Source organism: Trachypithecus francoisi, unplaced genomic scaffold (genome assembly GCF_009764315.1).
Source record: "Trachypithecus francoisi isolate TF-2019V2 unplaced genomic scaffold, Tfra_2.0 Lachesis_group2, whole genome shotgun sequence".
In the NCBI taxonomy this organism is placed as follows: Eukaryota; Metazoa; Chordata; class Mammalia; order Primates; family Cercopithecidae; genus Trachypithecus; species Trachypithecus francoisi.
This window is the reverse complement of record NW_022681465.1, coordinates 58752041-58774685: the sequence shown is the minus strand read 5'-3', so window position 1 is coordinate 58774685 and position 22645 is coordinate 58752041.

The window sequence follows — 22645 nt, the reverse complement described above, 5'->3', positions numbered from 1 at the left end:
ATAATCTAGACTATCTAAAACAATTGTTTATAAAAAGAACCATATTTAAGGACTTACACTTTCTATACTTCAAGAAATATTATGAAGACACAAAAGCAATACAACATAGTAGCAGCCTAAGAATTTACAAATACACCAAGTCAATGTAATACAGAACCCAGAAATAGACCAAATTGGTGTTGTCATTTGATTTTTCAACAAAGGTGTAAGAGCAATCCCAATTAAGAAAGAAAAGTCTTTTCAACAAGTGACATTGTAACGACTGGAAATTCATATAGAAAAAAAATTTATCATACCCAGAAACTAAATTGAGGTAATAGAGTTAAACATAAATAACTACATGTTTTAGAACACAATGGCTAATATCTTTCTGACACAAGCACGTACAAAAATATATATTCTATATGCTTTCATTATTATGAAATTCTGTATTATAGTAAAAAATAAAAATCAGAATAGTGTTTTTCTCTAGGGGCAGGATTAGTGGCCAGAACAGACTGATAATGGACATGAGGACCCTTTTTGGAAGGATGGTGGCATTTTACATCTTGAAAGGGGTTTGAGTTACACAGGTGTGTGCATTTGCAAAAAGTCATCGAGTGGTACACTGAAGATCTGTGTAATTTGTTGTGTGTAAATTGTAACACAACAAAAAACGTAAAAGGAAATAGTGGGACCTAGTTAATGAAATGCACACTGAAGTGTTTCTGGGACGTGTGCTAATATATGTAATTTACTTTGGAATAAATCAAAATATTAGATAAATTAATGAATGAATATAGATGTGATTAGATGGATAGTAAATTGTTAATAGTAGAAATGAGGCTGCCAGTACTTAAATGCTCATTGAGAACATCTTTCGAATTTTCGGTGTTCTAAATATTTTATAATAAAATTTGGGGGAACAACAGGGAGAAAAGTAATTACTCAAAAAGCAAAATTTGTAATCAGAATAATAATTATGGTAACCACCGTACATGAAGACTTATTACGGGCTATCCTAAGATTTCTCACATATTATCTCATTTAAATCTTGCAAGAATTTTCAGTGATAAAGAGAATTATTAGATGCATTCATAGGATAACTTTAGGGAATTCAGAGAAGTATTATTATATGCATTAATAGGAGACATTTAGAGAAACTGAATAACGTTTTGGTACTTTGTGAACACCAGATTTAAGAGTCAAATCATGTCTTGTTTGATATTAAAGTTTATCTTCTAACCCACTGTGCTATATGCTTTCCTGAATTTGTAGAGAATCAGAAAACAGAATTTAGGAATAATGACCCCAAAATGCAGAGTAAGCAAACTCCAATGAATACCAAAGATATAATACAAAGCACACTAAAAGAACAAGTCAAATTCGGCAGGTGCAGTGGCCTATGCCTGTAATCCCAGCATTTCGGGAGACTGAGGCAGGAGGATCCCTTGAGGTCAAGAGTTCCAAACCAGCCTGGCCAACATGGAGAAACCCCCTCTACACTAAAGTACGAAAATTAACCTGGTGTGATGGCGTACACCTGTAATCCCAGCTGTTTGGAAGACTGAGACATGAGAATCTCTTGAAACAAGTTGGGCAGAGCTTGCAGTGGGCCTACATCACACCACTGCACTCCATCCTGGGCAACAGAGTAAGACACCGTATCAGAAAAGGAAAAGTCAAATTGAACCCGATATATATTTTTTCATCCATTAGGTCTGTGCAAATTCCTTAGTAAAACTGATATTGATCAAAACTCCTTACATATGTTTAGTGTCTCCTCCAAATTAATTCTCGTGAGAAACTAAAATTTCGGTCATTTAAAAAAAATGTTAGCCTTAAAACTATAGTTTATGAAACCTGGCATAGTGGCAGTTTATATTAATGGTATAGACAGGGCAGATAGACTATAAAGGAAGGAAGGCAGGAGGGAAGGAGGAAAGGAAGGAAGGAAGGGAGGGAGGGAGGAAGGAAATTTAAAAAATTTTTAAATCTATGTACTGAGTTTCCTACAATAACTAAATAATTTTAGGAAAGATGATACAAGGGAGCAAAGATGCCAGATTAAATGTAAATAAATTAATGGGGCCGGGTGCGGTGGCTCATGCCTGTAATCCCAGCACTTTGGGAGGCTGAGGTGAGCAGATCACCTGAGATCAGGAGTTCCAGATCACCCTGGTCAACATGGCAAAACCCTGTCTCTATTAAAAATACAAAAACTAGCCAGGTGAGATGGTGGGCTTCATAATCCCAGCTACTCTGGAGGCCTAGGCAGAAGAATCATTTGAACCCAAAAGGCAGAGGCTACAGTGAGCCAAGATCATGCCACTGCATCCAGCCTGGGGAGACAGAGCAAGATTCTATCTCAAAAAAAAAAAAAAAAATTAAAAAAATTGTTATCAAATTGAGAGGTTATTTTTCTTATTTCTAACAAAGGAAGAGGACACACACAGAGAGAAAAAGAGTGAGCAAGCAGGAGAGATTAAAGACTTAAAAAATATTTCAAGATACCCAGTGGTAGAAATAAAAGTCATCATCCAATGTTACAGAGTTTACATAGAAAATGGCAATAGCAAAAATACGCTTCTACAAGTTGTTATCTGTGTTATGAAATAAATAAGATTAACCTAATTTCATAGCTAAAATGCAAAAGAAAAAGATGTAATTACGTGAGTTTGGCAAAGTTAAAGTTTTGAGAATGATCATATAAATAAGAGAATACAAATATGTATGTTAAATGTAGTTACTCTCTAGCAGCCACTAGTTTCCATTACTATTATTACCGAGTTCAGCAGTTTGATCCATGATAAAAAGCATATGGTCAATCTTGTTGCAGATCTACTTAATTCTTGATCCCTGATAAAATACATTAAGGAATGCTCAGAAAACTCTCAAGTGGAGAAATCTCAAAAACATGAATTACCTAAATTCGTTAGAATATTGCTATCTGTAATCCTTGTTGATTTTAATAGAAAAAATATAATTCTTTTATTTGTGCCTTTCTCGTAAACCTACAAATATTCAAATGAGCTATAAATCCACCTTGAATATTATGAAATTGATTTCTATTATTTATTCTAGGGTTACTTAATCCCTCTTCTATTAAATATCCACAAAAAGTCCAAATTAGTTTTCATTTTGTCTTAAAGAAACAGAATAAAAATAGCTACCTTACACTAGATTTATACAATTATCTTAATTTTGAATGGTTTCAGACATTTTCCCTACACAAAAATAATAAGTTTTTTAAATAACTATTTACTAAATATCTACTTTTTCCAAAACACTTTTGTAGATACTGGAACTGCAGTGTTAAACAAACAAATAAACTCTCTCTCTCTCTCTCTCTCTCTCTCTCTCTCTATATATATATATATATATATATGTATTTATTTTATGGGGCTATTAATCTGGTACAGAAACTACACATAGTCAAGTATTGAAAAAACACAATTATTTCAGATAGTGGCAAGTGTGAGGAAAATAATAAAACAGTCTGTTATGATGTCTAGTGACTTGTGGGCATCACTTTAGATTTAGTGTTCACAATATAGTTCTCGGAGAGGTTCACCTGCTTATTGAGACCAACCATGTAAATATCCAGGAGACTCCATTTTAGATAGAAGAAAATTTGAAGGTTCTAAAATATACATGAACTTGAACATGACATAATTTTGGAACTGGCTAAAAGCCAGTATCGCTAAAAGGATGGAGTGAGGAAAAGAGAGTGAGATGTGATCAAGTTGGAGGAATAGGCAAATTCACGTAGAGACTAAAAAGGCATAGCAAAGAATCCATATATTTTCCCCAGTACACTGGAAACCACTGCCAAGAGAAATGGCATGTCTTTTCTAAATGCTATTGTTTTGCATTGTATAAATTAAAATGTAGACAACCATAGAAGTTAGAAGCATAAAAATGGTAGCATTCAGTATAGTGTAGGCAAGAAATAATAATATATTTTAAAAGCATTGTAACAATGAGGAAAGGAGAAGTAAATGGGTTTTGATTTTATTTTTAAAATACAATCAGAGATTCTGTTTGGGCCTTGATAATATACCTTATCAACATCCTTAAAGCTGAACTATCAAAATGGCAATCAAATATATAACTTTGTTCCATGAACTAAATACGATGAACCTAATCCCACACACCTGAGGTACAAAAGACAAAAAAAGCAAAAAAAAGAAAAGAAAAGAAAAATGTAATTAAATAGATTTGACAAAGAAAATATTTTAAGAATGAACCTATGCATAAGAAAATATAAATATGTTTCTGTTTTTCCCTACTATTATCTCTTCAAACAACTAAAATTAAGAGAGTTAGCTGAAAGGAATAAAAATGTGGATTTCAACTGTTTTATTAAATCCAAAAGCAAAACAAATTAAAAATGAGAAGCACCAAAAATTAATTCATATTTGAGACACATTAGTAGGAATAGTAGCACTCACTAAAAACTACTACAATCGTTTTCTAGTATCAATTTGTCATTCATGAAAAGGTATTGTATTTATTTTTAACAACTACCTTTTAAAAATAATCAAAGTAGTAGTGAAGACTTTAAAATTATTTAAATGAGATAACATTGAAAGACATTTAGGATGCTGGGCTTAAAGAAGTAGAGTCATACTGGTGACAGTTTCTACTTTCTAATAATTGAAGTCCTGGATTATTTAAGGGTGATTTATTTTACTTTAAATAGACTTTTGGGATAGACTTTTAAGGAGTGCATATCAAATATAGGGAGATGTTTTTCATTGCACAACTAGGAAGATTGATCTACAGAAGAATTATGCTAACTTGAAATGTTTGAGTCCCTATTCCTTGCACTATTTAATTATCTTCTTACTCCTCCTTACCATTGTTTATTGACTCACTCATACACTTCAAAATTGTTAAGAAATGTGGCGTCTACCTCACAAAATGACACATCCTATATACAGGTTTAACAAATTATCCTTCAAACTGGAACGCATTTGAGTAAAACGGAAGCTTTATTTCTCTTTAAGCTGGAGAAACAGTCACAGAGCAGAACTTTTCTGGAAGGTCAGGATGTATGGTCACCCTACCTTCTTGTAAACAGTAAACCAACACCATCCTCTTATTGCTTTCTTAATCTCCTTAACTTTTTAATCCTCTTCATTTCCAAAACCACTTTAGCCTCTTACATGGATGGCCATAACCCAGAAAATATCATCTTTCTTAACTAATACGCACTAGCTATTTTAAACTATAATATCCCTGGGTTCAAATGCAATACCCTAGTTTTTCAGTTTTTGATTTCAATACTGGATATAGTTGACAAATTTAACATTGGTTTTAGAAACTTCTCACCTTATAGAGACCTAATATTTTCTCTGCACCATTTTTGTTCTTCAGTTACACTTGTTCAGCAAAGCTCCAGCTCAGCACCATTCCAGTGATGCAAATCTCCACATACTGTTAAGCGAGCACCGAGCTGTAGAGGAGTGAGAGTTTAAACACTCACCATTCCTAAACTTGTATCTCCATGCTAATCAGCAACCCTTTCACATACGCGGTTGTTTTTCTTTTCACTAGTCTTCTCATAATCCCTATCATAAAATCTTCATTAATTAATCATATTGATAAAGTAGATTTTTTCCAAGTGCTGACTTTTAATTTATAAGTATTCATTTATTCCTATTCATTTTATTATCGAAGAAAAACCCGTATTTTGCTCCTTTTTGAGAGCAAGCTCTTGACTGGGGCTTGTGGTTTTCTCAAATAGCCTCTGAAACATTGGCTTCAACAATTGCCATTTTTGTATCTCATGGTTGTTTCCCTCAATCCATAAATATGCTCATGTATCTCATTTCTTTTTTAAAAAATAATAAAAATAAATATTTTACTTTGATTTCTATATATTAGTTCTCTTCCGTGCATACTGTTTCTAATTATCAACTATCTCAACTTCTTACCTCCCATTTCTTTTAGAACTTACCATTATCTCACATCTTCCCCAATGATGTCAAGAAAATTTCTCCTGCCCAGGTTCCCAGTTCATATTTTGATCATTTTATTTATCATATATTTTGGGAGTATCTGCAATATGGCAGGCACCATTGAATTGTTTGAATTAAATCAGCGAGGGTAACAATAAAGAAAACAGACAAAATCTCTTCCCTCAAGAAGTTTACATTTTACTGAGGCTAGACAGAATTTTTAAAAATGAACAAACATGCTCAATAGGTAAATCATTTAGTGATTTAGAAGCTGGCAAGTGACATACTTAATAATATGTAAAAAGAAGATAAGCAGAAGAGGGAGAACTTGGCCTGGAAGATGGGTTACAATTTGAAATTGAATGGTCATAATTGACCTCATTTATAAAGTGCTATCTGAACAAAGATTAAAGAAAAGTGAAGAATATAGCTACATGAATAAGAAGGGGTGCAGGTCAGGCATGTTCAAGAAGTACCCAAAGAGGTCAGTGTGGCTAGAGTAAGGGAGAGCACAGAGGAAGATAATTTTTCAGAGGTATGGAAACCAAGATTATGTATGACCTTGTAGAACATTGTAAAGCAAATGACCTTCATTCTAAGCAAAATGGGTTCTGTGATGCTTTTGAACAAGAGAGTGGCATGATCTGACTTAAGTTTTAAAAGTATCACCTAAAATCTCACATTAACAATAGAAAGACTTTGCGGGGGGTGGGCAAGGATATGTTCATGGAAGTAATAAGGAAGCTATTATAATAACCTAGGAGGAAATTAGTAAGACTTACACCAGTGTGGTACCATATGGTGGTGGTGGAAGTACTGTTTGCAGAAAGGTAGAAATGTTCACATTCTGAACATTTTTCAAGGTGGTTGTAACAGTATTGGACATGGGTTGTAAGAGATGGGATGGCTCCAGGCTTTTGGCCCCAAGTAAGGGACCACATGGATCTTGATTACGGTTTCGGAAGAGTTGACTGGCAAAAATACATTAAGAAGGCTACAAAGCCCACCAAGGGAAAAGGATTTAAAGAGAGAAATCTTGAGAAGGCTTTCAGCACCTTCCCACCTGGCATGTGGTCCCCAGGCAGCCACAAAAGCATTCCCTAAAAGCTTTAGAAAGATAAAATCTCAGTCTCCTGCCCTACCTACTAAATCAGAATCTTCATACTTGCAAGGCCCTAGATAATTTATAGGGGAAATCTAGATAATTTTGGGGGGAAATCTGCTGTGATAATATATTAGATGAGAGAACAAGAAGGAAGCATGTAGTTGGCAAAAAATGTCAAATTATTTTTTTAAAATTCTCTCATAAATAGTGGAAGCATTTGTGAGTTGTAGATTGTTTTTAAACTGGAAGAAAGTTATTGAAAATTGTGATTAGCTATTCTATCCAGAAAAATTAAGACTACAGTTCGACAGACATATTCCATAAAGTTAAAATGTAGATTCATCAATTAAAAAAAATAATTTTAAATTCCTGTGTCTTGTCCCTCCCTCAATTCCTCTGATTTGTATAAACTAATTTCTGAGACTCTTCTGGTCAGTTTATTTTGTGTAACTGCAAATATATAAGGAATTAACCATGAACAACCATAGATTGTCAGTTAGTCAAGAATTTGTTTAAAAATATTGAAACCAAACCTTCTGGAGCCTGCATAACAGATGCAAGGTTGTGTAGCTAATAAGAGGGATAGTTGGGCTAGAATGAAGAACCATTGAACTATTGAAGGTAATATAGTGAATTTTTAAAAGTGTTCCATAATACAGGTTTTTTTGGATGCATAATTTTACCAAAAACATGAATAAATTGATAAAAATGCATTTTACAAAATGCTTGTCAACAGCATTCATAGGCACAGAAAGAAGATAATTTGTGTTAGTAGACACATTATATGTGGCATATGTCTAGGATAATATTGTTAAATTAAGGGGTACTGTTTTGCATGTTAATATTAGCTACTGTCTTATATTTGGCAACAAACAAGCATTAAAATCACAAAATATAAATCTCAAAGCAATAAACTTTGGAAACAATTCTTCATGCCAAATTGTAGTTCATCTAGCATATAATAGTAATGATAATACCTCTAGTTTGCCACAGCCTAGATTGGCAGATAGGTTTCTCTTAGACTTCCTCAATTAATATTTCCAAGCTTGTCTTTCGCTAATTATTTTACAAATACTGAGGCAATTTTTATACATTCTACTCAACACACATTTTTCTAACATTTTTAGAAATGTTATTTAAATGCCATAGTTCTCCTCTGCACCTAGAGTTTTCCTCCATCACATCCTCAACATGAGCTGCTAATTTTTTTTTCTTTTATTTTTTTTTTCTATCTTGGAATGTTCAACTCGAAGCCTTTCCTTTCTTAAAGAGTTTTCTGATCCATTGTCAGATTAGAACTGATCTTTCCTGGTCTCTGTAAACTCTCTTCTTCTCCTATCTTTATGATTCATCTTTGTTTTCATCACTGCATTTTATCTCTCCTTATATGTGGTCATTAGAAAATTTATTTAGATCCTAAATTGTGAGATTTCTAAAAACATGAATGGTGTCTTCCTTGAAAGAACAGTAACACTATGGAGAATGAGAATGTCATAATGATAGTAAAAACAGCTAAATTTAACTTTATATTTATGCCCCAATTTAATTTATTTGTTCTTATATATATTACCCAATAAAAGCACTATAAAGCAGTTCCTATCAGCCCAAAGTGGCTAAATAGTCCAAGCTCAATCAGGCTGCCAGTTACATCATTAGAATTCTAACCCTGTTGCCAGAGACGGTAATTGTATTATTTTACAACATAATTTTGACAAAGCAGAGGTCCAGAATTCAACAATGCTGATTTATATCCCTAGCTTTTTCTCTCATTCCATGGAGCAAATTTTGGAAACAGATGTAAATTTTCAGGGATTGCCTTGTTATACTTGATAACATGATAACACATGATAGAGATTCCATAATTATTCAATAAGCTAACACACTTAAATTTTGTAGGTAAAGGTATCAATGTACTAAATTGTAGCCCCTTCCTTATTTCTAATTTCTGTGTTCTCCACAGAGATTTTTACAATATTATTTTCAAAGCGAGTATTCAGTAAATTTTAAAAGTAATTTATATATAATGAAATCTAAAGCACCTCTATTTCAGTTCCTTTTTGGAAAGATTTACCTTAGATCTACAGAAATATGTCACAATGTCTCCCTGACTCACAATGACTTTCCTTGACCAAACTTTAGCATGTTTATGGATCCCATCAGGGCCTGCTCCAGGAAACCAGGTTGCAAGTTTTGCATACTTTGAGTTTTACATCAGTCACTGAGAATTGACCTTTTTCATTTGCATCAATAGAAAAAAACCTCTTCTGCACCTCTTTAAAAAAAAGAAATAAATAAAGGATTCTTAAGACAGGTTTCCATCACTTTAGTCTAGGAAAATAGTTTTAACAACAGTAATGAGTGACTTTTTTCTGAGAAGTCACAAGCAATTGTGTTGTCAGTACAAGAACTGAAAGCATTTGGTTTATATATATGGTATGGCTGTCTTAATCTTTTAGTTCATCAGATTCCAAGGAGTGAGCAAAAGGCAAAGATTGTAACTTTAGCTGCCAAAGAGAGTGTGAATCATTTCTCTCAAGATTTTAAATATCCTTTTTTTAGCTTGGAGGCATAAAGCAACCAACCTGAATGAAAACAGATTTGGGCTGTAATAAGAAGACGGAATTTAACCAGCATATGCTAAAGTATCTTACTGAAACAGAACAAAAGTTTTATGCATAAATGTTACTTTAAAAAATATACAGCAAATTGTTCACACTGTGTTCACTGGACCTTATTATACCTTTAAAGGTCATGAGAACTCTGCTAAGACAAGGAACTAGAAATTACAAAAACAATAATTTGTCGTGTCTTTTGATACCTATAGATTAATGCAACTTTTTAGTACCTTGTTCTATTTTAAGACTTGCATAGATATATATTTTTATACTTATATTGTTTTATATTTTCATTGTATTGATAATATTATACTAAAACAGTATATCATATTAAAATGTTATTTAAATTGACAATTAGTAATAATAAACCTATGATATGATGTAACAAATCAGAAAGGCCAGAATAGACTCATATACAGGGATTTGGTTTACATAAGATGATATCTCAAGTTAATATGGAAACGTTTGATTATGCAAATAATTCTATAACAATTGGTGATCTATCATCTATCTATCTATCTATCTATCTATCTATCATATACATTTGTGTCAGGATTTCACTTATTATGTCAAAATAAATCCCAAGTGGATACAAGCTCTAAGCATAAAAATAAACAGTAAAAGTGCTAGATAAAATACTAATGTTTTTCATGATTGATTGGAAAGTTACATTTTAAACATTATCCAAAGCTTAGAAGTATAAGAGAAAGTTTGACAATTAGATTATATAGTTGAAAGATTAATACATGGACAGCATATTATAAGTCAAGTTAAAAGGAAGAGATGTGAATCTGGGCAGAATATTTGTAACACAGATGAGAAATAGATGTGGGTCTTAAATATATTAAAAGTTGATACAAACCAAAATAAAAGAACAGCTGCAGAAAGACAAGAGAGTTTTCCTTCAGGTATCTGCATAAATAATTTCTTTTCAAAGAAGTCTTCTCTGACAACCTCACCAAAAGAGCCCCAGCATTTTGACAATCTCTCTAATCAGGCTTTTCATTATGATGTATGTCCGTAAGTGGGTAGGAACCCACTACCATAGACTTTATGTTCGTTTCACTATTATATTCTAGCCCGTGACTCATTGCCTGGCCTATAGTGTTTATAAAAATTAAGAATAAATGAATAAATCAATCTAGAATAAAATGTAAAGAGACATTATAAATTACAGAAATATTACCTTGGAAAGAATGAATAGATTATTCTTAGCAGTCATGAAAGAATAAATTGTGTGTGTGTGTGTGTGTACATCTATTTTTATAATTGAAAATAGTCTACGTTATAACCCTAGCACAAGGGTTATCAAGAACTATTCAGTGGACATATGATATTAGATAATATGAATTTGTGGAGAACTGGATAAGTTTGATTTTATGTTTCCACATGATTGCTCTGCTGCCTAAAATCAAGAAAAGAGACATATCTGTTAGTATTTAACAAGAAAAGATTGCAAGCAATAAATAGAGGAATAATCGCACAATTTTAGAGTATGTTTATTTGAAGTGGTTTACCATTCACCCCAGCATAGTAAAAAAAAAAAAAAAAAAAAAAAAAAAGCTGGAAATGGGATGACAATGTCAGAGATCATGAATATTTGGAAAACACACAAAGACAATGAACAGAAAATTTATTCTAGTGGAAAGGGAAATGTTCCAAAGATTTGAAATCTTTAAGACTTGATATTGTATGCCCTCATTCACTCCCAGCTTCTCTGGCTGGCTTCTCTTCCTGGACCTTCTCATGAGGTTGATGCTCTTCAATGTTTTTATTCATGCAACACTTCCTGGATGACCACCTACAATGTCATGTCTATCCTATATGTTAATGATTTCCAAATATCTATATTCATTCTAAAGTCAGCAGTTCGAATGGTATTTATCAGGTTGAAACAGCCCTTTCAATCTTGGTTCCAAATTCCCCGCAAAAAGAGTGTGGCAGATGGCCGTGTCAGCCCACTGGGAAACATGACATCTCACAGAAGCACCCTCGGTATTACAGGCCTGCTATACACCAGGTGGAGAAGTACCAGTGGGTCAACACAAACCGATGACACAGTGACTGGGCATGCGATGGGAGAGAGCTCAGAGGAAAAGCTTTATTCTCTCTAAAATGAAAATGAGTCTAGGTTGAGAGGCCCGTGAAACAGAAAAACAAATACCACATTAGGGACTAGGGTGCATAATGGTGATTCTTCTCATTCATATCATGACTCTGTTCATAGCTGTACTTTTAATTATTTAATTTTATATGAAGTTTTATGCTATATTAGTGAATATACCCAGAAAGGTAATAGAATGAAAATATTGATCTGAAATCCAGACTTAACGAGCTAACTGCCATCTAAATTTTATCAGTTAGGGATCAGTTATAAGAAATGCAAACCGTTATAGCTACTTTTAGCAGAAAGGGATTCAATACAGTGGTCAGATTATTTAAAATTTTCAGAAGGACTGGAGGGGCAGCTCAAGGCTGAGACCTTAGAAGCCACAAGGGGAATTGTTTTTTTTGTTTGTTTTGTTTTTTTTGTTCTTTTTTTTTATTTTTATTTTTTTATTTTTATTATACTTTAAGTTCTAGGGTACATGTGCATAACGTGCAGGTTTGTTACATATGTATATTTGTGCCATGTTGGTGTGCTGCACCCATCAACTCGTCAGCACCCATCAATTCATCATTTATATCATGTATAACTCCCCAATGCAATCCCTCCCCCCTCCCCCCTCCCCATGATAGGCCCCAGTGTGTGATGTTCCCCTTCCCGAGTCCAAGTGATCTCATTGTTCAGTTCCCACCTATGAGTGAGAATATGCGGTGTTTGGTTTTCTCTTCTTGTGATAGTTGGCTAAGAATGATGGTTTCCAGCTGCATCCATGTCCCTACAAAGGACGCAAACTCATCCTTTTTTATGGCTGCATAGTATTCCATGGTGTATATGTGCCACATTTTCTTAATCCAGTCTGTCACAGATGGACATTTGGGTTGATTCCAAGTCTTTGCTATTGTGAATAGTGCCGCAATAAACATACATGTGCATGTGTCTTTGTAGTAGAATAATTTATAATCCTTTGGGTATATGCCCAGTATTGGGATGGCTGGGTCATACGATACATCTAGTTCTAGATCATTCAGGAATTGCCATACTGTTTTCCATAATGGTTGAACTAGTTTAAAATCCCACCAACAGTGTAAAAGTGTTCCTATTTCTCCACATCCTCTCCAACAACTGTTGTTTCCTGATTTTTTAATGATTGCCATTCTAACTGGTGTGAGATGGTATCTCATTGTGGTTTTGATTTGCATTTCTCTGATGGCCAGTGATGATGAGCATTTTTTCATGTGTCTGTTGGCTGTATGAATGTCTTCTTTTGAGAAGTGTCTGTTCATATCCTTTGCCCACTTTTTGATGGGGTTGTTTTTTTCTTGTATATTTGTTTGAGTTCTTTGTAGATTCTGGATGTTAGCCCTTTGTCAGATGAGTAGATTGCAAAAATTTTCTCCCATTCTGTAGGTTGCCTGTTCACTCTGATGGTAGTTTCTTTTGCTGTGAAGAAGCTCTTTAGTTTAATTAGATCCCATTTGTCAATTTTGGCTTTTGCTGCCATTGCTTTTGGTGTTTTAGACATGAAGTCCTTGCCCATGCCTATGTCCTGAATGGTACTACCTAGATTTTCTTCTAGGGTTTTTATGGTATTAGGTCTAACATTTAAGTCTCTAATCCATCTTGAATTAATCTTCGTATAAGGAGTAAGGAAAGGATCCAGTTTCAGCTTTCTACTTATGGCTAGCCAATTTTCCCAGCACCATTTATTAAATAGGGAATCCTTTCCCCATTTCTTGTTTCTCTCAGGTTTGTCAAAGATCAGATGGCTGTAGATGTATGGTATTATTTCTGAGGACTCTGTTCTGTTCCATTGGTCTATATCTCTGTTTTGGTACCAGTACCATGCTGTTTTGGTTGCTGTAGCCTTGTAGTATAGTTTGAAGTCAGATAGCGTGACGCCTCCAGCTTTGTCCTTTTGACTTAGGATTGTCTTGGCAATGCGGGCTCTTTTTTGGTTCCATATGAACTTTAAAGCCGTTTTTTCCAATTCTGTGAAGAAACTCATTGGTAGCTTGATGGGGATGGCATTGAATCTATAAATAACCTTGGGCAGTATGGCCATTTTCACGATATTGATTCTTCCTATCCATGAGCATGGTATGTTCTTCCATTTGGTTGTGTCGTCTTTGATTTCACTGAGCAGTGTTTGTAGTTCTCCTTGAAGAGGTCCTTTACATCCCTTGTAAGCTGGATTCCTAGGTATTTTATTCTCTTTGAAGCAATTGTGAATGGAAGTTCATTCCTGATTTGGCTCTCTGCTTGTCTGTTACTGGTGTATAAGAACGCTTGTGATTTTTGCACATTAATTTTGTATCCTGAGACTTTGCTGAAGTTGCTAATCAGCTTAAGGAGCTTTTGGGCTGAGACGATGGGGTTTTCTAAATATACAATCATGTCATCTGCAAACAGGGACAATTTGACTTCTTCTTTTCCTAACTGAACACCCTTGATTTCTTTCTCTTGCCTGATTGCCCGAGCCAGAACTTCCAACACTATGTTGAATAGAAGTGGTGAGACAGGGCATCCCTGTCTTGTACCAGTTTTCAAAGGGAATTTTTCCAGTTTTTGCCCATTCAGTATGATATTAGCTGTGGGTTTGTCATAAATACCTCTTATTATTTTGAGGTATGTTCCATCAATACCGAATTTATTGAGCGTTTTTAGCATGAAGGGCTGTTGAATTTTGTCAAAAGCCTTTTCTGCATCTATTGAGATAATCACGTGGTTCTTGACTTTGGTTCTGTTTATATGCTGGATTATGTTTTTTGATTTGCGAATGTTGAACCAGCCTTGCATCCCAGGGATGAAGCCCACTTGATCATGGTGGATAAGCTTTTTGATGTGCTGCTGAATCCGGTTTGCCAGTATTTTATTGAGGATTTTTGCATCGATGTTCATCAGGGATATTGGTCTAAAATTCTCTTTTTTTGTTGTGTCTCTGCCAGACTTTGGTATCAGGATGATGTTGGCCTCATAAAATGAGTTAGGGAGAATTCCCTCTTTTTCTATTGATTGGAATAGTTTCAGAAGGAATGGTATCAGCTCCTCCTTGTACCCCTGGTAGAACTCAGCTGTGAATCCATCTGGTCCTGGACTTTTTTTGGTGGGTAGGCTATTGATTGTTGCCTCAATTTCAGAGCCTACTATTGGTCTATTCAGGGATTCAACTTCTTCCTGGTTTAGTCTTGGGAGAGTGTAAGTGTCCAGGAAATTATCCATTTCTTCTAGATTTTCTAGTTGATTTGCGTAGAGGTGTTTATAGTATTCTCTGATGGTAGTTTGTATTTCTTTGGGGTCGGTGGTGATATCCCCTTTATCATTTTTTATTGCGTCTATTTGATTCCTCCCTCTTTTCTTCTTTATTAGTCTTGCTAGCAGCCTGTGAATTTTGTTGATCTTTTCAAAAAACCAACTCCTGGATTCATTGATTTTTTTGGAGGGTTTTTTGTGTCTGTATCTCCTTCAGTTCTGCTCTGATCTTAGTTATTTCTTGCCTTCTGCTAGCTTTTGAATGTGTTTGCTCTTGCCTCTCTAGTTCTTTTATTGTGATGTTAGAGTGTCCATTTTAGATCTTTCCTGCTTTCTCTTGTGGGCATTTAGTGCTATAAATTTCCCTCTACACACTGCTTTCAATGTGTCCCAGAGATTCTGGTATGTTGTATCTTTGTTCTCATTGGTTTCAAAGAACATCTTTATTTCTGCTTTCATTTCGTTATGTACCCAGTAGTCATTCAGGAGCAGGTTGTTCAGTTTCCATGTAGTTGAGCGGTTTGGATTGATTTTCTTAGTCCTGAGTTCTAGTTTGATTGCACTGTGGTCTGAGAGACAGTTTGTTATAATTTCTGTTCTTTTACATTTGCTGAGGAGTGCTTTACTTCCAATTATGTGGTCAATTTTGGAAGAAGTGTGATGTGGTGCTGAGAAGAATGTATATTCTGTTGATTTGGGGTGGAGAGTTCTATAGATGTCTATTAGGTCCGCTTGGTGCAGAGATGAGTTCAATTCCTGGATATCCTTGTTAACTTTCTGTCTCGTTGATCTGTCTAATGTTGACAGTGGAGTGTTGAAGTCTCCCATTATTATTGTATGGGAGTCTAAGTCTCTTTGTAAGTCTCTAAGGACTTGCTTTATGAATCTGGGTGCTCCTGTATTGGGTGCATATATATTTAAGAGAGTTAGCTCTTCCTGTTGAATTGATCCCTTTACCATTATGTAATGGCCTTCTTTGTCTCTTTTGATCTTTGATGGTTGAAAGTCTGTTTTATCAGAGACTAGGATTGCAACCCCTGCTTTTTTTGTTCTCCATTTGCTTGGTAGATCTTCCTCCATCCCTTTATTTTGAGCCTATGTATGTCTCTGCATGTGAGATGGGTCTCCTGAATACAGCAGACTGATGGGTCTTGACTCTTTATCCAGTTTGCCAGTCTGTGTCTTTTAATTGGAGCATTTAGTCCATTACATTTAAGGTTAATATTGTTATGTGTGAACTTGATCCTGTCATTATGATATTAACTGGTTATTTTGCTCGTTAGTTGATGCAGTTTCTTCCTAGCCTGGATGGTCTTTACATTTTGGCATGTTTTTGCAATGGCTGGTACCGGTTGTTCCTTTCCATGTTTAGGGCTTCCTTCAGGGTCTCTTGTAAGGCAGGTCTGGTGGTGACAAAATCTCTAAGCATTTGCTTATCTGTAAAGGATTTTATTTCTCCTTCACTTATGAAACTTAGTTTGGCTGGATATGAAATTCTGGGTTGAAAATTCTTTTCTTTAAGAACGTTGAATATTGGCCCCCACTCTCTTTTGGCTTGCAGAGTTTCTGCCGAGAGATCTGCTGTTAGTCTGATGGGCTTCCCTTTGTGGGTAACCCGACCTTTCTCTCTGGCTGCCCTTAAGATTTTTTCCTTCATTTCATCTTTGGTGAATCTGGCAATTATGTGTTTTGGAGTTGCTCTTCTGGAGGAGTATCTTTGTGGTGTTCTCTGTATTTCCTGAATTTGAATGTTGGCCTGCCCTACTAGGTTGGGGAAGTTCTCCTGGATGATATCCTGAAGAGTGTTTTCCAACTTGGTTCCATTTTCCCCCTCACTTTCAGGCACCCCAATCAGACGTAGATTTGGTCTTTTTACATAATCCCATACTTCTTGCAGGCTTTGTTCATTTCTTTTTCTTCTTTTTTCTTTTGGTTCTCTTCTCGCTTCATTTCATTCATTTGATCCTCAATCGCTGATACTCTTTCTTCCAGTTGATCGAGTCAGTTACTGAAGCTTGTGCATTTGTCACGTATTTCTCGTGTCATGGTTTTCATCTCTGTCATTTCGTTTATGACCTTCTCTGCATTAATTAGTCTAGCTGTCAATTCTTCCACTCTTTTTTCAAGATATTTAGTTTCTTTGCACTGGGTACGTAATTCCTCCTTTAGCTCTGAGAAGTTTGATGGACTGAAGCCTTCTTCTCTCATCTCGTCAAAGTCATTCTCTGACCAGCTTCGATCCGTTGCTGGCGATGGGCTGCGCTCCTTTGCAGGGGGAGATGCGCTCTTATTTTTTGAATTTCCAGCTTTTCTGCCCTGCTTTTTCCCCATCTTTGTGGTTTTATCTGTCTCTGGTCTTTGATGATGGTGATGTACTGATGGGGTTTTGGTATAGGTGTCCTTCCTGTTTGATAGTTTTCCTTCTGACAGTCAGGACCCTCAGCTATAGGTCTGTTGGAGATTGCTTGAGGTCCACTCCAGACCCTGTTTGCCTGGGTATCAGCAGCAGAGGTTGCAGAAGATAGAATATTGCTGAACAGTGAGTGTACCTGTCTGATTCTTACTTTGGAAGCTTCCTCTCAGGGGTGTACTCCACCCTGCGAGGTGTGGGGTGTCAGACTGCCCCTAGTGGGGGATGTCTCCCAGTTAGGCTACTCAGGGGTCAGGGACCCACTTGAGCAGGCAGTCTGTCCCTTCTCAGATCTCAACCTCCGTGTTGGGAGATCCACTGCTCTCTTCGAAGCTGTCAGACAGAGTCGTTCGCATCTGCACAGGCCTCTGCTGCTTTCCCTGTCGTTTTTTTAGTTTAGCCCTGCCCCCAGAGGTGGAGTCTATAGAGACAGGCAGGTTTCTTTGAGCTGCTGTGAGCTCCACCCAGTTCCAGCTTCCCAGCAGCTTTGTTTACCTACTTGAGCCTCAGCAATGGCAGGCGCCCCTCCCCCAGCCTCCCTGCTGCCTTGCGGATAGATCGCCGCAGACTGCTGTGTTAGCAATGAGGGAGGCTCTGTGGGCATGGGACCCTCCTGGCCAGGTGAGGGATATATTCTTCTGGTGTGCCCGTTTGCTTAAAGTGCGGTATTGGGGTGGGAGTTACCTGATTTTCCAGGTGTTGTGTGTCTCAGTTCCCCTGGCCAAGAAAAGGGATTCCCTTCCCCCTTACGCTTTCCAGGTGAGGCGATGCCTCGCCCTGCTTCAGCTCTCCCTGGTCAGGCTGCAGCAGCTGACCAGCACCGATTTTCCAGCACTCCCTAGTGAGATGACCCCAGTACCTCAGTTGAAAATGCAGAAATCACCGGTCTTCTGTGTCGCTCGCGCTGGGAGTTGGAGACTGGAGCTGTTCCTATTCGGCCATCTTGCTGGGGAATTGTTAAGAACACTCAGCTGCAGCTGTGATCCACATATGCGGATGCTGCTCCCACACACACCCCAAGGTCATGACAGGAGATAGCTAGGGACTGGGTTGCTGAAGAAAAAGCCCTGTGTCCTTACAACTACGCTTGATATAGGGGCGGGGGGGAGGGGGACCAAATCAATTAGGAGACAGTCTTCCCTTCCAACCCACTTCCAAATTTCAAATGTTGTACGAATGTATCTAGTTAGAGGTGTCAACTTTGTATGAAAATGGTAGAAATGAAGGATTTTTAAAAAGCTCTTTTAGTTTTTCCATCCTCTGAAATAAAGTTAATAGCTATAAGTAGGAAAGGCAGGATGCTGAATGGAAATCATTCATGATTACTACAGGAACGTACCAGTCTGAAGGGTCAACAGGTAATTCAACCAGCGTCAACCCAGAAAACAGAAATTTTTGTCTGTTAAACTGCTTCTTATCTTAAATGCCTCATCCTGGTTAATCACACTATGCAGGAATTTTCCTTTATTACTATTTTCCCCTATTATAAATTCTTATAGATGAGCACATTTTATTTATGCTAACATTTAGAATACCCTAATATTCCTGTAGATCAATCAGTTTTATTGATTCTAACATTTAAATATCTTCTGAGTCACTTTTTATGTCTCTACATGAAATCTCATCAGGGGAAGATTTTCAGCTAATTTATGATTACTACTTTTGTCCATGATTGAAAAGATAATAAAATTTTTCTGACTCAAGTGACCTGAACCAAAATATTTTTTTCAATTTTTTTTTGCATTTGGTGAACAATTTTAATGTTATTATATTCTTATTTCTTCTAAAGATTTATTTTTTAAAAAAAATTTGGATCTTTCAAAACAGCAGAACTTCATGAGCTTGTAATATTGATTGCTTCAGTTACTGTGATTTGTCCTATAAATATTTCTTTATCAATCAAAGACAGAGAATAATTCAGAATGCTGGAAATGTAAAGACTTTATGTTATTTTAGGTTGAGGTTGTGAATTTTTCTGTTCAAGTTTTATTTCATTTTGTATATTTAACTTGTATTTTAAAAAGGACTAGTGATAAAACTTGCATATTCCACATTGTGGTAAGATAATCAAATACCTTCAAAGAGTTCTACATCTCCACCAGTGAAACCTGTGAGTATGTGACCTTATGTCCAGAAGGGATTTTGTAGATGTGATTAAGGATTAAGTATTTTGAGGTAAGGAAATTATTCTGCATTATCCAGATGAGGCCAATGCAATTACAAGGTACTTGTAAGAGAGAGGTAGTAGAGTTAGATTCAGAGATTACAAAGAGATGTGATGATGAAGGCAGAAGCTGAAGTAATACACTTTGCAGGTGGAGAAAGGGACCATGAGCCCAGAAATGAAAATCATCTTTAGAAGCTGGAACACACAGGGAAATGGATACTCCCCTGAAATTTTCAGAAGGAGCAGAGCCCTGCTAACACCTTGATTTTAGACTTCTGACTTTCACAATAAGAGAATAGATCATTTTTGTTTTAAGTCACAATCGTAGCAATTTATCATAGCAATAGGAAACAAATACACCTTATTTTTAATTATAGAGATTTTAATTATAGAGATTAACTTCAGTGTGCCATGAGGCAGTATTTCTGGTTTCTATGATGGTAAACTTTTAACTTGGATTGAAATGCAATCTCAGATGCACCAGCATGCCTTGGGATTCAAGGCAGCAAAGAGGTTGTCACCTTTCCTGGGAAATTACTAGAAGTAGACCTACTTGATATTTTTTTATGTACATTGCTTCATTTTGGGAAAGACAACATTTGACTTTTGACATATTTAATGATGTCATAATACTATTCAAAACCATTAACTCATCAGAGAAATAAAAGTCATATCTGTATTGATACACCCACAATAAAAATGTAACATGTGGCTTGTAGCAGTAAACTGTAGTCAATAAAATACATATGTTATACATTGATGTTCAAAGAGAGTCTATTTGTTCTTCAATAAGTTATTTCTTCAATGATCTATAAAATTATCCCCAAAAGAAGAAAGCACAATTAATAGAAGAATGTCATGTTCTCCTTGCAACATACCTTTTGAAGAAAAAGTTACATTTATGTCAAAACAGACAAATATAAAGAACCCCACAGAGTGATGTGTTAGTCTGTTTTTAAGCTGCTCATAAAGACATACCCAAGACTGGGCAATACAAAAGAAAGAGGTTTAATGGACTCACAGTTCCATATAGCTCGGGAGGCCTCACAATCATGGCCAAAGGTGAAAGGCACATCTCACATGGCGGCAGACAAGAGAAAAGAACTTGTGCAAGGAAATTCCCCTTTATACAACCATCAGATCTCATGAGACGTATTCACTATCACAAGAATAGCATGGGAGATACCCACCCCCATGATTCAATTATCTTCCTCCAGGTCCCTCCCTCAACATGTGGGAATTGTGGGAGCTACTATTTAAGGTGAGATTTGGGTGGGGACATAGACAAACCATATCAATGTTATACTGGTGAGGAATAAGCAGAGAGCCAGAGAGAGTATAAGTATGTGTATCATTAAGGGGAGATTGTTTTCTGTGATTTTTGTTTCTGGACATAGCCTTTGCTTGGAAACAAGGGAACTCACTTACAAGTTTCTGAATTGTTTTAAGTTTTGTAAATTAGTATATACTTCTTTTGTGGTTAGGGAACGAAATCATGAAAACCAAGGGACTGTAGGCATTTGTAATAGGCTAAGTTGGATAGAAAAAAATCCACTCCATAAGACCTGGAATGCATCCAGGAATCAATCATTATAGATGCAATGACTTAGAACAAGAATATTCTCATTTCTTGAATTGTTCACCAAGTAGTAAATAAAACACTCTGATTTTTTCACCCCCACTTCTTATCACAATTTTCGTGACGTCTTTCTTAAAACAAAGGCACTTGGCTTGTAACTCACCAGTTCCGCATCTCTAATAGAAAGAGCCTTGGTGACTTTCCCACTCCCACTGTGAATAACTTGCTATGCACCTCAGAGACCATACTCCTGGATATCCTGAGAGTTGATCTAGGCTTCTTGACATCAAGTTCTGCTCGTTTTTTGGACATCCTGTTTATTCTCATAGCTATGATGACAACTTTTTAGACATGCATGAAGATTACCTACCTAGGTCTCTGCATTCTTTACTTTGCTCTCTAAAGATCTTTACTTTGCTGACTAAACATCTCCTATCAGTATGAATCTCATCCTAAAAAATGGATATAGTGTGACCTCCCATCCCTCTCCTTATTTCTTGCACAAGTGATAATTATTTCACCTTTCAAGATATTACAGTATCAACATAGATCATATATGTTTCATCATTGTTCTGATGCCATTTAGAAATTATTTTTAAATTTTTATGTATTTAACATTCTTTGGAATTTAATGAGTAGTGCAAGCATATTTCTTTTGAAATAAATTATTTTAAATGTACTATTGAGAGACCACTAAAAGATGTTTAGTGGGAATTCTTATTAAATTCTGTACACTCAAGGTGTTTTCTATGTATTCATAGAAATATACATGTTTACATCATATTTGAGCTATGAATATTCCCATTCAAGTATGACTGGTTATTCAAAAACTCAGCTCTAAGAGATCAGATGCAGTTGAAAAAAAATTAAATTAGTGTAATTCATTCACAAATGTTAGGTATTTTATTACAATCTGTTATACTCCTTGGTTAGCTTTGCTAAATTAACTTCATGAGAAAAAGTAAAAGCTATTTCAAATACAAATTGTTTTTAAAATGAAGCCATACACCTACATTGTAACTTAATTCTAACCTAAAAAGAATGGGTTGGGTTTTCACAACATAGGAACCAAAGGCATCGTGCAGTTTGCACAATGTGCCTTGGTGGAACTTGAGTCCATAGTCCCCAGATAGTAGAGAATAGGGTAAGTAATGTCACCAGTAAAACAAGTATTAAGAAGTTAAAATTGAGTAAGTTCATCTCCTATAATGTTCAAGAGATAAATGACATGACAAAGCACAGGGATTACTTAGTGATTATATTTATTTTGGATTAAAAAATAAGATAGTGATGATATGTTCTGGTAGCAAAAACCCCAGACTTTTTAAATGAACCAGTTGGAAATAATGGAGCTAACTGATGCCAGGTCAACATGAAACTAATTTTCCATTTTCACAAGGAACAGATGGTGTGGATGGACATGAAAATTGGCTTCATAGAGGGAAAAATGGTTTAGTTTGGCAAGTTA